Source organism: Desmodus rotundus, chromosome 5, assembly GCF_022682495.2.
Source record: "Desmodus rotundus isolate HL8 chromosome 5, HLdesRot8A.1, whole genome shotgun sequence".
Taxonomy (NCBI): Eukaryota; Metazoa; Chordata; class Mammalia; order Chiroptera; family Phyllostomidae; genus Desmodus; species Desmodus rotundus.
The window spans coordinates 37,795,138-37,809,803 of record NC_071391.1 but is presented as its reverse complement, the minus strand read 5'-3'; the positions used below and the strand labels follow the sequence as shown (position 1 = coordinate 37,809,803).

Sequence of the window (14,666 nt, the reverse complement as noted above, 5' to 3'; positions counted from 1 at the left end):
GGTTACTGCTTTGTCCAGAGGAGGGGGAGTTGTGACCTCCTGTCCCCATCCCCCTCCACCCCCAAAGGAGATGGCCAGCAAAGGTGGCTTGTGTATAGGGGTGAGGGGCTCTGAGCAGTGACTCAAGAGGTCCCAAGGCTTATCTCCTTCCGTGCAGTTAGCCCCCATCACCTCCCAGCTTGCCCTATATCCAAGGAAGAGCTCACCACTCAGTCCTGAGACCCACGTAGAAAGGGTTTTCTTACCTGAGCCTCCTGAGCTAAAAACACTGGGAGTGGAATAGGGGGAGGAGGCAGAGGTCCTGGGAACCCATTGATAAATTTTAGTTTTTGAGCCATGAGAAGCTTCTGTGTTGAGCAATGTTATCTCTATAAAACTTGGTTGGCCCACAGTGTTCCTGAAGTAGTCTTAAATTTGTTTAATTTGGAGAACACTGTGTTATAGATAAGGTGATGGATATTATAAAAATTAAAAGTAGTAAAAATACAGCTCCCACAGCAGCATGTACTTCTATTTACCAGCTACGTTGTAAGTTACAAACACGGGAACCACATCCAGCTCAGAGTAGCATTTGTGCAATGAATGAATGACCTGTCTCCATCTCCATCGCCAACATGGGTCTCTCAGGCCCAGACCAGAAGCAAGAGGCTTTGTATGCAGTGAGGCCTTGTGCTGGGGGCAGAGGTAATACTGCTTCCTGAAGCTCCTCTCTGTCTCAGCTTACCTGTATCACTCTGTAAGGAAGGCAGGGCCATGCCAGTCTCACCTCCCATCTCTGACAGCGCCCAGGCCTGAGGTCAACAGAATGTTTGGGCAGGCCAGGCCCCATTGCTGTTCCTTCAGAAATAGACCTGGCCTGTCCAGCACTCAAATAGAGGTATGGGCAGGGCTGTACAGGCCCCAGCACACAGTGGTTAGACATGCAGATTCTGGAATCAGATAGCTCTGAGCTCAAATCCAGACTCTAATACTTATTAACCATGTGACTGCAACAAGTTACTGTACCTCACTGAGTCTCAGTGTCCACATCGGTAAAAGGGGATGATAATAAGAATGCATGCCTTACAGATCCATTGTCAGGTTAAATGAAAAATGTTTGGAGAGAACACTCCATCAATTGACATCACAGGCAAAATTCCATCAGAGTCGAGAGCTGCTCCCTGTGAGTAAGTGCTGGCAGTCTTGCAAACTAAGCAGGGATGGCTTTTACTGAAAGTTCATGTGCAGGAGATTAAACCCTGAGGATTCTAAGAGAGCTGCCAGGTTGGACAATCCCTGGGCAAACCCAAAAGGCCTGGAGTAGCATCAATTAGTAAGGAGAAAAACACGCAAATATATAAGCCCCAAGTTCGAAGGGGGCAAGCTGCTCTGTTGGTACTTGCCTGGCAATAGAATATGGTCTTTCCAGAGGGTGGTCTGGTGCTGTGGAAATCCAGCAGCCTAGAGTCACAATACTATTTTCTCATTGCCCAACTCTGCCTGTTCTACTCCCTACTGTGTCAGCTCAGTTGCAAGAACGTTTATTGATGCCTACTTTGCGCCAAGCTTGTGATGAGCCCTGGGCCCCAGAGGTGAGCAAAACATGACTTCTGCCCATGTGACCTTTGTTTCATATCCAAGGTGTTTGCAGTATTTACAGTTTGCAAAGCTGCTTCACACACCACTAGGCCTCACACAATTTACACTGCATTTTCTGTGAATGGTGCTTGGGGAGGGGCAGAGCAGAGATTAAGGTCCCCACTTAACAGCTAAGAACAGAGGGTTCTTAGGTAACATAGGTGGTCTGTATCACTTCCCCACTTCCCACCAGCTTTCTTCTAAGCAAAGGCAGTCCAGGTGAGGGGAAGAGCCTATCAGCTAGCAGGACGTTTGCTGAAGCCCGGAGTGGTCAAGAGATGAAGCACGGAGGTAGGCCTACAGTCATTACTGGAAGTGCTTCCCTGAGTCCAAAAGGGGACGACGGGTCTTGCTTTCCAGCTACCTAGACTGAGGAGCATGAGGCCCAACCCTTCCTTGCCTCTCCTCTGACATTAGAATACCAGCACCTGAGTTTTCATCTCACAGCGCCACTATGCCCCGCCCACATCGGCCCTCCCCACTAGTCTCAAACCTGTGCAGGTTAGGGTGGAAGCGCCAGCCGCTCCCAGAGCTCTGGCCCAGCTGCAGCCCACGTGCGCCAGCAGCGGCCGCGGTGACAGCTGGCCCCACAGGGGCGGAGCGGGTAGGGTGCGGGGGTGGGCTCCGCGCCGTGCTGCCATTGGTCGAAGCCCCCGCCCGCTGCCCTGTCATTGGCCGCGCCTCCGTTGGGGGAGGCTCCGAGCTCCGGGGGCCGCGAGGCGCAGAACTGCCGGAGCTCGCCCGGCTACTCTTGCGCGGAGCTGTCTTTCTCTTAGCTCTGCAGGCGGCCTGCGAGTCCTGACCCCTGCGCACGCTGCCCGAGGTGAAGGCAGGAGCTGGTCCGAGGCTCAGTGGCCAGCGCGGCTCTCGGTAAGGCGGGACAGCGCTGGGCTCCGGGGTGGGTAGGCGGACAGGCGTGTGTCGGGGCCGTGCCAGCAGAGCCTGGACTCTGCGCCCCAGCAGGCGCCCCGGAGGGTCAGGTGCAGCTGCAGCATCTCCCGCCTCAAACCCACCAGGCGCCTGTCGAGCAAGTGGCTCCTTCCAGGAGTCCCGGGCTGCTGCTATCAGTCTCTGAACGGATTAGAACGAAATAAAAGCCTCCCGTCTGTCCCCAGAACTACCTCTTACTCTGCCCGCCAACACCCAAACCCGGCAATTCTAAGCCTAGAAAATCCCCAAACGTCAACGCGGAGTGGGTGCAATGCGCCAGTGGGTGCAGTCTTCCTGCCACCGGGGCGGAAGATTATCCCCAAACTTTGCTTCCCAAGATTTTGGCTCCGTGCCTTTCACGTTCTCTCCTGGCTTTTCACTGTCCCCCTCTCTTCCCCTCCCTACTTAACAACAGGAAGTGAAGTTGGGTCAAATGTCAGTGGCCTGGCCGCCTAGGGCTAAGACCGGGTCTGGGGCCGGGGCCGTGACCGTAGCGGTAGTCTGAGGGGCCGCGGTGTAGTTCTCTCCGCGCCCCGCGCCCCCCAGCAGCCCGCGCTCCCCCCAGGCCCGGGAGCACCCCTGCCAGGGCGTCAGCGGCGCCCACCTGGCGGTTGCCCGACTGGCCCTAGAGAGAAGTAGGGTCTTCCCGCAGCCTCTGCCGCAGCTGACCTTGCTTCCAGGCTGGAGCAGGTGGGGTTAAGTTTATCCTAGCCTAGCCTCTCGGCAGAGCTGGGAACGGCCTTTGTTGGATGGGGAAGAGGCGTGTTGAAACCAGAGTAAGCGTGCGCCTCCTTCCACATTGTTTATTCTGAAGCCTGGGTTCTTAAAGCCTAAAAGCTTTTACTTGGAGGTGCGTCAGGCTCTGCGGGGTGGGGGGTCCTTCAGCAGCATGCGGACCCTCTCGCTGTCAGTCTTGCCGGCCCACTTACAGTCTTCAGTGGTCTAGGTGAAGGGGGAAATCACTAACCAGCCCCCTTCTGGGTAGGTTCGGCGGGAATAAAGCCAGCGGCAGGTTGGCCCTGCCCACGACGTTTGCATTCCGGGTGCCCGGACACCTGCACTAGCTCTATTCCTGTCTGTTTCCCAGGGGAAAAGGACTCAACAAGCCGGCTGCAATTCTCCAGGGCAACTCCTCTGGTGCTCTGGAGACTCTAATGCAGTAAGAACTCACCTTTGGGCAGAGAGAAGACAGATTTATTAAGTGCCTGCTGAGGGACTGGTCCTGCTGTGTGCTACTTTTGCAGCCAATTTCATGGTTACTCTCCAAAAATTCAGAGTTTTGCCCTCGCGTTAGAGATGGGGAAAAAGACTAAGGCAGATGAGTGCCCATGGTCATACAGAACGTGGCCCAGCCAGGGGTTAAACCGGGCCTAGCTTTTCGAGAGCTAAGACCAGTGCTTTGCTTGTTGCCTGGTGGCTGTGGAAAGTGGTGTGCCCTGCTACATGATCCTGTGTCCTGTAGCATGTGCTTGGCCCTACTATGTGCTGGCTGGAGGCTCCTGGTCTCTGAAAAGATTCTGTCCAAAGATTCAGGGGATGCTTTTTTGGTAAAGCACTTGAACTGACCCAGGTTTGCCCAGATTGTTCATCCTGTGCATCCTGTGGCCCCCTTGCCCCACCTGTCCTCCAATCAAGGGTGACAGCTGGTGTCTGTCATGCTATGATGGGAAGGGATTGACTGCTGGTTTTTGGGTGCTATTTGGGGGCAAAACTTGCCTATGCCATGGTCATGGTCTCACCTCTGAGAGCTGGCTTCTGGGATGCTCAAAGAGAACTGTTAGCTGCAGTAACCTCTACCTGAGGTCTGATTCCAGTTTTGTTTTTATTTTTTTGGAGGGAGGAAAGGTGTTGGAGTATACCAGTTATGGCTATCAGGTGATTAAAAATTACAACTGGAGCATACCTTAAAAAATGACATTACTTTCATCCCTACACCTTCCCTCTTCAGGGCCAGGGCTCTGGCTTTCTGTTCATTCCTCCCTTCTAAAAGAAAGTCATCATTAGCTTACTTCCAGGCAGTCTCTCTCTCTCTCTCTCTCTCTCTTTCTCTCTTTCTTTCTCTCTCCTTCTCTCCCTCCCTCTTCCCCCCCCCTCTTTCTTTCTCTCCCTCCCTCTCTCTCTCTCTCTTCCTTTCTTTCCTCCAGGGAGGGCCTGAGACTTAAGAGTGGGTGTGTGTGTTTGTGTGTGTGTGTATGTATTAGGGGTGGCAACCTTGTGAAAGGCTTTTTTTAAAAAATTATTTTTTAATTACAGTTGACACGATTTTATTTATATTAGTTTCAGTTGTACAACATAGTAATTATACATTTATATACCTTATGAAATGATCATCCCAATAAGCCTAGTACCTACCTGACCATAGTTATTACAATATTATTTATTAACTGTATTCCTTTTGCTGTACTTTATATCCCTATGACTACTTTAATAACACAACCAGTTGCACTTTAGCATAAATCAGCTTAAGGACTAAGGGTGGTCATAGCTATTGGTCATTCCAGCCCATTCCCTGCAGCTTCAAGGAGCAGAGGAACAGGTAGGATAATCCCTCTCTGCCTAGTATTGGGGTGTGTCTCTGTTCTCTCTACCCATGTCTCCACCCCCATGTGGATGTACCTCCCAGTCTTGGGCCTGCCCCTTTTACCCCCTACTACTGACAAGTAGAGGTCCTGCTGTCTTGGTGGAAAGCCTTGACCCTGAAGGGAGGGGTGGGGTATGGGTGCAAGATTTGGACTGAACACTGCTAATCTTTGAAGCCCTCCCCAGACTAAGGGTCTCTGGTATTTAAAGAGCCAAGAAATAGAATACTGTTTATCATGCTGGGACTTGTCATTTTTTATATCCTCAGGTCCCCACATTAGCCCTCTGAAGAAGTGGGTAGCATTATTCCCATTTGACAGATGAGGAAACAGACTCAGAAAGGTTACCACTTGCTCCTATCACACAGCTAGTGAGCAACCTCGCTAGGATTCTGGCCTTGTCTTTGTGAGGGAGGTCTGTGGGGTGAATTAAACACTAAGGGGAACAAGAAAACTTTGCGGCCATCCTCTGAACTCTGGGAGTTTGCTGAGTGAAGCTCCCCTGCTGTGTGCACTATTTCCCACCTTCCATTGTACAGGCCGTCCTCACTCAATGTAGTTGATAGGTTCTGTGACTTTAAGTGAAACAATATATAATGAAACAAATCTACCATAAGCTAACTGATGTAAGCAACAGGTTCCTATGTCATCTCATCAACATTGCAACAAAACCACTTGGAATGAAACAACATTATTCAAGAACCTGCTGTAATTATTTGTGAATGTGTTTTCCCACCTCACTAGGAAATATCATTTAAAATATTCATAAACTTGGCAGGTTTATTTTCCGGTTCTCATAAATCCTCTTTGGTTTGTATTCCCTTGGTTTTTACGCCTGTCTTTATTAGGATATCCCCCATGATGTATTGCAGCCTATTTAAAAATGCCATGAATATTTTCAAACAGAGAAATAGAATAGCATAATGAGCCCCATATACTCATTATCCAGCTTCAACAGTCATCAAGATTTCAAGATTATGCCAAGCTGGTGTGCTTTCCCTCTCCCTCCCTCTCCCTCCCTCTCCCTCCCTCTCCCTCCCTCTCCCTCCCTCTCCCTCCCTCTCCCTCCCTCTCCCTCCCTCTCCCTCCCTCTCCCTCCTTCTCATTCTCCCTCCTTCTCCCTCTCCTCCTCTTCTTTTTCTTCCCTCTGTTTTTTCTTCCTGAGGTATTTTAGAGCAACTCTTTGATATTATGTCATTTCCCCCCTGAATAATCTAGCTTATATCTGTTTTAGAAAGAATGATCTCTCTCATACCACATTGCCCTATTGCATGTAACAGAATTAACAGTAGTTCTTTGCTCTCATCTGTCCATGTTCAGATTTCTTTTGATTGTTTGAATCAGGACCCAGACAAAGTGTGTATGCTGCATTTCATTGTTGGGCCATTTATGCCTATATTAATCGGGAGCAGCACCCACCCCACGCCAACCCCGCTTTTAGCCAGCCATTACTCTCTGTTTTAAGTGCCCATCTCCCCCACTGGACAGTGAGCCCCTTGAGAGTGGAGTTGGCTTCTCTGCCGTGCTGGATCTCAGTGTCTGGGACGGGGCAGAGGCTCCCAGCACATCTGTCCAGTTGTCCTAGCCACTCAGGGAAATCGTCTTGAATGAATGAACCCTGTCGTGGCTTTGTGTGACTACCTGTGCCTGCGTTTAGATGAGAGGTTTTTAAAAAGATGACGTGTCAACTTTCCTCAGCATATGTCAGTCTGTAAACATCCTGAAATAATAGAACTGTTCGTTGTGTCCACCCAAGCTGCTCTGGTTTGTGGTGGGGAGCCCAGACGGCCACATTTGTGCCCTGGTCAGCAACTGGCCTCCCCCACATCATGTGTGGGGCTGACAGGGACTGAGGTCATTTTTGCCAGAGTGTTGAATCCTGACTTACTCAGCCACAGGGATTCCATGTTATGACCCGGACAGTTGGCATTTGGACTTCGAGGAGAACCCTGTCCATCTCTTTCTGTGCCCTCTCTCCAGACGGCGCTTTTTCCCTGGTGCCTCCACGAGCCTTCTCTAACCTGCCTCACATCTCTAACCTGGGCGAGTTGTGGAGTCTTTCTCAAATCTTTATGCATCCGCAGCTGGTGGGCCCTGACAGAAAATGAACACTTGATCTTCCAGTGTCTTGTCTGAATTGTGGGGAAGAGATGGCATCACCACGGGCACTACTGTGGGAGTCCTCTTGAGGGAGACCAGAGGCTTCAGAGGGGAGGAAAAGGAGCGCTTCCTCCCCTTGAGAAGGAGCTTCACACCCGAGTCCCTGTTCAGTCTCCTCAGGGTGCTGGGCATTCCTGTAGTTCTCTCCTAGCCCACCCAGCAGGGACCTGCCTTTGCAAACAGCCCCCAAGTGAGGAGGTTCTTTTCCTTTTTCTCTTCTTCCTCCTCCTTCTCCTCCTCTTCATCATTCTTCTTAATCATAGACAGCCTTTCCCACATGGCAGAAATACAACAAAATGTCAGTCTTTCTCTCTGGACGGCAGGGCCAGAGTTGATTTTTTCCCTTTATCTTTTCCTTCTCAGTATTTTCCCAAAATTTTGTAATAAAAATATCTTATTTTTTTTAATGGAAAACCCAAATATTTGTGTTTTTTTCCTTAAGAAAGAACTTCCTTCAGCCAATTTGGATGGGTATGCAAAATTAAAATGCATTTGGTATAGCTTATACATGTGGATAAGGTCACAGAGCCACAGGCATTTTGATGTTTACTGATTTTATTTTATAATATTGTTTTAAAGAACATGCCTGGACTTCCTAAAAGTTAGAAGATAAAGTTGGGGCTTAGGAGATGGGAAACTGTGTGATACTGTAGCCTCACGCTCTCTCCGATTCTACTTCCTCCCCTTCCTTCCTGAGAATTTCATTTCATTTCCCCAGCATGCAATTGCTCTAATGTTAGCTTCCTGATTTTGATTTTTTCATTGATGTAGGTTGAGATATCAGAGGAACATGGTATGTCATACTGTGTTAAGACAAGGCTGGCAGGGCAAAGCTTCAGGCTCTGATGTCCTATCTTGTCCTCTTTAGAAAGTGCCTGATAGCCACCACCCTGGCCACCTCACTTTGTGTGTGTAGAGGGGGGGTCTGATCGCTCCCCTCACCGTTTTGTTTTCTTCCGTGCATCCTCCCCAGAGGTAGAAAACATGGCTGGTCTGTGCTGATAAGGCTCCTCCTTTCTAAAGCACCGATCATCTCATCTCAGAAACTCAGAGCTGGTGGGGGTGACAGGGGATGTGGGCCCTCTGGTCACAAACAGACCTTCATTGCAGGATTGCATCACCATGGAGTCTGATTTTTGAGACGGTTCCTTTCTGTGCCAGCTGTTGAGGAAGCATCTATCCCTGAGCCCCAGATGAAGAGCCTTTTGTAAATATGAGGTATGGTGTCTTCTTGAATGCAATTGCTCTGTACCCATCCATGCATCTAAATATTACTACAGTTCATCACGGAAAGACATGCCTGTCTCCATGGCGGCTGGCAGGGAGTGGTATGTGTGGATGCTGCTGATGTTCTTAGGGCTGGGATTTTCAGTGTGTTCTTTTTTCTTTTTTCTAATTTTATTTACTGATTTTAGAGAGAGGAAAGAAAGAAGGCAGGGAGACAGGGAGGGAGAATGAGAGAGACAGAGACAAATACATCAGCTTTGTTGTTCCATTTATTTATGCACTCATTGTTTGATTCTCTTCTTTAAAAGATTTTTATTAATTTATTTTTAGAGAGGGGAAGGGAGGGAGAAAGAGAGGGAGAGAAGCATCAGTGTGTGGTTGCCTCTCGAGTGCCCCCTACTGGGGTCCTGGCCCACAACCCAGGCATGTGCCATGACTGGGAATCAAACCGATGACCCTTTGGTTCACAGGCCAGTGCTCAATCCACTGAGCCACACCAGCCAGGACCATTGTTTGATTCTTGTATGTGCCCTGACTGGGGATCAAACTCACAAACTTGGCGTATATGGATAACACTATAACCAACTGAGCTACCTGGCCAGGGCTTTTAGTGTGTGCACTCCTGTTTCTCTCCCCTGAGAGTCAGGGTAATTTCCCACCCTAAATCCCCTCCTCCCAGGGGCTGTCCAGCACTTGGATTTCTTCCACGGCTTAGTCAAAGTTCTCTTTGGGGAATCTAGAGGCCTTGTTTCCTGCTGGTTTGGGGCTCAGGTTTTTCTCCTTCCTGGGCAGTGGGGGATGTCCAGTGCAGATGTGCTTTCTGCTGGCTGCAAGAATCGGGTGGCAAGGAGTTGGAGGGCGGCCCCTGGTCACAGAGCTGCCACAGCAGCAGGTTTATGGAACAGTTGCAGGCCTGAGCCCCTGACACACCCAGTCTAGGGGCCCAGCCATTCTGGAGACAGGATTGGGAGTCCAGGGACATCCTGTCCTGGCCTTGCCACCGTGGTGTCACTGTGTTAAGATATGGAAACAGCTTCTTTGCTCTCATGACTGAATGTCTGGCGTGGGCTACTTTCTTGAGTATTGATTGTATCTGGTAAAGATTTGCAGGATTTCAGAGTTTAGCTGGTGCCCAGGCCCAGATGGATGAGGTGTTGGGAAAGATGAAGAAGTGCCTGGAAAAAAGGTGGACTTCTGGTCACTATGGAGAGGTGCTCCCTGGAACCGAGAGGGCCCAGGATCTGCCAGAGGCATGGCAGAGCTCCTGACCCCAATGGAGGTTGCAGTAGGGTGTATGGAGTTTGTGGCTGCTACAAAGTCAGGGCGCTGACACTCCAGCATCAGGACAGCTGGGCCTATGCACAACTTGATGTAAAGGTGATGAGTCAGGAGCTCCCTGCTTGGAGGAGGAAGGAATCTGAGAGCCAGATGAAAGGGAAAACAGAATAGGGGGGTCCAGAAGGCCTCTTTCCAGACTCTCAGGGAGAGGATTCAGTCATTCTCTTTCCTCAGGAAATGTCCTGTGGGACTCCTGCAACCAGATGGGGCCTTGGGGTCTATGGGGTTCATGCTGGGAGAGCTTCTCAGCCACCTGCCTGAAGTTGCAGCACATTCCTGTTGTGAAGGAGGGAGGAGGCTCTGGACGAATCTCAGGCTTCTCAGTTCTAGGCTTGCTGCAACCAGGGAACCCAAAAGTTCCTGCTTGGCCCAGGTTTCCACCTCCAGCTTGGGTGGGTCTATTATCTTGCATCTGGCATCTTGGACTCTGGTAAAATGACTCACCCACCCACACATACATAAATGCATGGCATAGCTCTCCCCTCTGCCCGCGCCCCCCCTCCCCTGCCCATCCACAGATGCATGGTACTCACCCTTACAAACATACATAGATGCATGGACCTCACTCCCACACATGCATAGATGCATGGTACTCACGCCCCACACACACATGCACATGCATAGTAGCATGGTATTCATTCCCACACACAATACATGGATGCATTTAAAATGGTCACTCAGTACAAAGGGAATTCAATGGAAAGTAAATCTTCCTTCTTTCTTCATCCTCCAGCCCTCACTCCTCTTCTTCAATGGCATCTTCTGTCCCCAGTCTCCTGTGGATCCTTCCAGACAGAGTCGAGCCATATCTTTGTGCCAGTGACCCCCTTTGCTCCTCTTCAGGTCTCTTGGGAAGCAGGGTCGCTGAGACTCAGAAGTTACTTGAATTAGCCAAAGCTCAACTATCGCCCTACTTTGTCACCTCTCCCCTTTAGAAATATCCTTGTGTTAGGTTTGTGGGTATAGAGAGTCTGGGACTGAGAATAAACCTCAGAGGAATGTTCTGGATGCTTGTGATAGAGGCCAAAGCAAATGAACTCATGTGCTAACAGACACCTGGGTTCAAATCCTAGCCATGTTGCCTTGGGCAAGCCAATGAAACCCTAGTATTAGTCCATAAGAAGGAGGTATTTACACCTGTCTCTCTAGGTGTAGAGATGAAATTAAAATATTTGTGAAGTGCCCTGTATAGGTAGGCACTCCAAAATGTCAGGGTTTTTCCCTGCTTCTGAGGGGTGACCCATTTTCAGAATAAATGACATTGGCATGGAATCCTTTGGATAGCTTCCTGGAAATCCTCTCAGCGGGTTCCTGAGCTTTTATTTCCTTGCGGAAGGCAGCCAGTTCTCCAATTTGACCAACTTGAACTCCCCCTACCACCTCCTCCTGCTTTTGGGGAAACCTCCATCCTCCCCAGCCTCTCAACACCGCCACCTGCTCTGTCCCTCTGCCCTCCCACTCTGAAGCCCATTGGTGAGCAGGATCCTGCTGGCCACCCGGAGAGGACTGGGCTGTCTATGGCTGTCTCCGGGGTGTTCATGTGGTGATCTTTTCGGAAGCTCCTAGCAGATGTCTGTTTATTGCTGAAACTTCATCATCTTTATCTCCAGCATGAAAGAAGAGAGAAGCTATTTTTAAAAATCTTAAATTGCCATGGCCACACAATCTGGCCTAGATTGCCTCCAAGTGTCATTCTGCATCACTCTCGCTCTCTACCCATCTGAAACCCTTCAGATCCAGTCAGAGGGACCTTCTATGTCCTGATTTTAGGACTGCACTTGAATTTGGCAGGCAGTTGTAATCTCTTGAAAAGGTAGGTCAGAGAAGCAAAGGCAACCAGCTGACTGTCTTTTTCTGGGCTGGGACAGATGGTGTGAATGAGAGTAACATTTCTGTGTCCATAGAAACCAACTGCTTTCCCCTCTTCGGCCCCTTCCTTCCTTCTGTGGCGGGAGAGGCCACCCCCTGCATGCTGCCTGCTGATTGGCTGGGAGATCCTTAGCAGTTCCTTTCCCTTTGGACTAGGGGAGGTTCAAGGTAAGGAGGGAATGGAATTAGGATAGTTTCAAGTGATGCTGACCTCCTGGGAGGGAGGAAGAGATGGAGGCCAAGAGTCACAGAATCTTAGGATGTCAGTGTCAGATTGGAAGAGTCCTCTGGCATCATCCAGATTTCACTCCTGCCACCTTGTTTTACCTAGGGGGAAACTGAGGCTCCAGGGGTTCTTGATACTGAGCAGAGGCCTAGGAAGTGCAGTTCCTTGTTCAAGGTCACCCAGCCAGGTCTGAATCAAGTCTGTTCTCCATCCGCTGATTCCGCCAGGCCATGATCCTAGAACCATCTCCAGCTGCTCTTCTGCTTGCAGTTGGCCCTCCCTTTTGAAGGACAGAGCCTCACCCTCACACCCTCTCTCTAACTGCTCTCCCATTCTTTGTATTCACAATATATACACTTGCAGTGCTGGTTAGCACAACCACTTGTTGCAAGATCTTTTCTCGTCAGAAATACCTCCCCCAGAACCTTGGGGCCTGAAACTCCTACCTTTGTTTTCAGCCCTTGCCTTCAGAGGGCCTTTGTAAATATAAATATGCATATAATTTAACTGGGAAGGGCAACAGAGATTAGGTTATCTCTGATTAGCTGTCAGTTGAGAGCTGAACCTTGAGAGAATGGGGGATGAGTCAGCTGGGAATAGGTGAAGGAGGGCATCAGAAAGGATTGTAAATAGGGTGTTATCAGGGCCAGCATGGAGCTCAGTGGCCAAGGCTCCTTAGTTCACAATGCACCCTTTCTATGCTGGGGCTGCTGTGATGAATGACAGAAACGGAGTTCATCTAACTCATGGAGTGAGGTGCACTAGACAAGCTCACTGATGCCTGCACGTGGAGACAGAGTATGGAACGTGCTTTGGAGAGTTGCAGTGTGGGGAACCAAGGGAGATTTCCTGGAGTAGTTGGCACTTGGTCATTGAGATGGGCTTTAGAAGATAGGAAGGATTTCCATAGGCAGAGATGGGCAGAGGTATAGCACAAAGATGTGGGAAAGTGAGGGTATGTTTGGGGTGCCACATGGTGGAAACATGGGGGCTGCCTAGGGAGCCTGTGGAAGCCCAGGCTGGAATCAGGTTCCCTGGGCCCTGAGTGCTGGGGGTGGGCACGTGGCCCTCACCCAGCAGGCAGTGGGAAGTCTTTGGAGAGGGATGGTCAGAGCTGCCCTTCAGGCAGATCAGCTTGTGGGGGAGTCAGGAAGGGGGTATGTGTCAGGGATCTGCTCTCCGTGCTTTGAATGTTCACACTCACCAGACAGCAACTGTTTATCAGGACCAAGAAGTATGAGGAGAGTGGAGAGTGGGGGTAGGGTGGAGGACAGTTAAGGTTGGGCCCAAATAAGGCCTCGTCTGTGTCTTGTTTTGCACCTTGACCTTCTGTGTGAAGGGGTCAGTGTGGGCAGCCCTGCCTTTCCACGTAGAAGGAGAACAGCCCATTTTAGAGCTCATTCGTTAGGGTCTTAAAATATGGGACATCTGTCACTTTCTGTGCCACCAAGTATGCCTGCTCGGAGCTTTGGCAGCTTCGTCCTTGGTAGAAAATGGTCACTGCCCCACTTTTCATCATCTTGCTACAGGCTAAGCCCTCCGTGCTGACCATGCCCCTCCCTCAAGGTCAGTTTGAGGGGAATGAATAGGGAGTTAGGGGCCGAGCTCCTGTCGGGGTGGGTACCCCTGGGTCAGGAGCAGGAGTGACCTGCCTGCATGTGGATGAGACACCCACCACAGCTGGGATGGGACAGGAACCTAGGTGACCCCCTCCTCCTTTGTTGGAATCGGCTCTGCAGGCCTCATGTGCCCCAAGCATTGTGGGCCAGGACCTGAAATGACTGATTCTCCATTCTGTGGTCTCATAAGCCCCTGAACACCTCCTGCAGTCAGATCCTGCCGTAGGTCTCTGGTGCACACTTTGAGTTTACCTCCCCAATGGGAGGAAGCTGGCACATGCTGGTGGACTGAGGCTGGAGTTGATGTCGCCAGGCAGCTGGAACACACTGGGAGGGTTGGCTGTTTTCCAGCCTTTTCCCCAGCCCTGTGGACGTCCTGGCCACGGGAGGAGACAAAAGCTGAGTTCAGCTTCTGCTTGCACCAGTGTTAACCTGGCAGATGGGAGGCATGGCAACCTGGTACACTTGTGGCTTTGACATTTGAGCAGAGCTGCTGGCACCTGTTCTCTGCCGTAGATGTCTCAGAAACACCCTTGCTTTCCGTGATGGAATAAATTGTTCCTGCAAGCAGCAAATGTCATGAGTTTAGTGCCTTTGGGAGCTATTGGTGGGGTGGGGTGGGGGTGGGGTACTGAAACAGTTCTTACTTTTTTTTGTCATTGTTCTCCCTACTATCAGTTCTACCAAAATGAGACCACGTTGGGTGGTTGATTGATTGATCAAGTGATCACTCCATTCATTCTGCCAATCAAAACTTCTTGAGTTTCTTCTATTTGAAGTGTGTTGTCACAGACCTACCATGGTTTTCAGAGTTGCTATAAAAGCCTGGGCAAGCCGCTTACTTTCTCTAAGCCTCAAATTTCTCTTCTGTAAGATGGGGGTGATAATACGTATCTCTCAGGGTGGCTGTGAGGATTAAATGGGGCAATGTGCGTAGCACCCCTGACACAGTGCCTGGCACATAGGTGGCCTCTTCCCCTCCGTCCCTTTCCAGAATTGACCCACAGGAGGCTTAGAGCCCAGATGTGGGCAGCATTCCTCTTTGCCTCAGGCCTCCCACTCAGCACTGTTCCCCGAGTGGCTTTTACCCTGAACTAGTGA

At 50.3% G+C, this 14,666-nt stretch overlaps 1 protein-coding gene across 13 annotated transcripts in view; it reads left to right on the top strand.

Annotated features, from left to right (window-relative positions):
• Window positions 1-2,243: 2,243 nt before the first annotated feature.
• MICAL2 (microtubule associated monooxygenase, calponin and LIM domain containing 2) overlaps window positions 2,244-14,666 on the top strand; it is a 214,867-nt gene continuing 202,444 nt past the window's right edge. For 6 of the 13 annotated variants that reach the window (XM_045194029.3, XM_045194031.3, XM_045194032.3 and 3 more), the window contains exon 1: window positions 2,244-2,487. The gene's annotated coding sequence lies outside the window, so the exon portion shown is untranslated. Of the gene's footprint in view, window positions 2,488-8,396; window positions 8,505-14,666 lie in introns of all 13 variants that reach the window. The other 7 variants (XM_045194040.3, XM_045194035.3, XM_045194030.3 and 4 more) reach the window with 6 other exon arrangements.